Source organism: Tenrec ecaudatus, chromosome 3, assembly GCF_050624435.1.
Source record: "Tenrec ecaudatus isolate mTenEca1 chromosome 3, mTenEca1.hap1, whole genome shotgun sequence".
Classification (NCBI taxonomy): Eukaryota; Metazoa; Chordata; class Mammalia; order Afrosoricida; family Tenrecidae; genus Tenrec; species Tenrec ecaudatus.
This window is the reverse complement of record NC_134532.1, coordinates 149245952-149247642: the sequence shown is the minus strand read 5'-3', so window position 1 is coordinate 149247642 and position 1691 is coordinate 149245952. Positions and strand designations below refer to the sequence as shown.

Here is a 1691-nt window from a genome sequence, read left to right as displayed (position 1 = left end):
ATGAAGTAGCAACAAGAATAAGGTTATGGTTGAGGGGTCACCACAACATGAGGAACTGTATTCAAGGGTCCCTGCATGAGGAAGGTTGAGAACCATCTGTTATCACTTCATCACTGACTGTCCTTTGATCCCTGGAATTCCTTAGATTCTCCCTAAAAACACAAGAGCTGTACTCAGGAACAAAAAGTATATCTGAAACATAAATAATCAAGGAGGAGCTCCTCTTTGATGAGGGGTCCTAGTGGCCCTGAGGAGCCCTGATGGCCCTATCTGGAAAGTATTGAACTGCTAACCACAAGGCCAGTGTTTCAAGCCCACAAGCCACTCAGCAGGAGAGAGATGAGGCTCTATGTTCCCCATAAGGACTCTGAGTCTGGGAAACTCTGTATAGGGTTGCTTGAGTCTGAACCAACTCAATGACAGAGGGGTTTGCCTTTGGTGGCATAACGGGCTACATGCTGACTTGCTACTCACGTGATCAGCAGTTCAAAACTACCAGATGCTTCTCGGGAGAAGGATGGACCTTTCTATTCCCCTAAGAATATAATCTTGGAAACCCGCAGGGCCAGTTATGCTGTCCTAGAGGGTCGCTATGAATCAGAATCAGTTTGATAGCAGTGAGTTTTTATACAGCAAAAATTTATGGTGAGGCTATATTTGGCAACCCTCACTCCCTGCCATCGAGAGAGTAAGACTCATAGTGACCCTACAGGATAGGATAGAACTGCCCCTGTGGGTTTCCGAGACTAATTCTTCCCAGGAGTAGAAAGCCACGACTTTCTCCCGAAGAGGGGCAGGTAGTTTGGCAACACATATATTAAAATTAGAACCCTACAGAGAATCTCAGCATGATCCCTGCACGAGGGTGACTCACAAATATGAGGAATATATATATTAATGTGTCCTATGGGCAGTTGATTCCTGTGAAGTTCTGCACTCTGTCTGTCACCCGCAGAGGACCTAGCAAACTCCAGACGGAGGTGATATGTTAGGGTCCAGTGATAAGACACACTCACCCCCACCCCACCCCCACAGCAGCAGCAGGAGCAGCAAAGAGTTAAGCCGCCATTTTACTAAAGCCAAGGGTCACTTCAAAAGAAAGGAAGTGGACCCCTCTCATGAGTTGAGAAGGACCACATTAAGCATAGATAAGAGGCACTTTGCTAGGAGAGCCACGCGGGTTTCCCCTCTCCAGTTAGGAAGGGACTTTATCTAGGGCGACTCTTCTAGTTTTTTTTTATTAATAATTTCATAGGGAGCTCTTACAGACATTAAAACATTACACACATCATTCAATTAGACCAAGCATAATTGTACAATCGCTGCCACCATCAGTTTCAAAACATTTTCCTTCTTCTTGAACTCTTTGATATCTTAAATGGCACTTTCAAGTGGGAAGGGGTTGTTCCTTTGAAGACGGTCAAACAACTTTCTAATTAGCTGCTCAGTTCATCTGTGGGTCTCCTGCAGCTTTCCTTTCAGTTTTATGTGGGCAGTGGCTGAGGGCCAGCATATCTCAGAATTGTTTTTGAGGACAGTCCTGTGTCAGGATATTGACCAGGGCCCAGCTTCAAGGTTAAGATATTTACCAAGCCAGTTCGCACAGAGTCCAGGTTGAGAACATGTTTCACAGGGTCCTTGGCTCATTCCCTTAGCTACAGGCAGGACAGAAGCTCCTGTTCCACTGCTGT

General features: G+C 45.8%; 1 non-coding gene across 1 annotated transcript; it reads left to right on the top strand.

Moving 5' to 3' along the window:
* The first annotated feature begins 797 nt into the window (after positions 1 to 797).
* On the top strand, positions 798 to 899 carry LOC142444028 (U6 spliceosomal RNA). Its single transcript, XR_012783718.1, has one exon. It is a non-coding gene; the product is annotated as a U6 spliceosomal RNA (small nuclear RNA).
* Positions 900 to 1691: the final 792 nt, after the last annotated feature.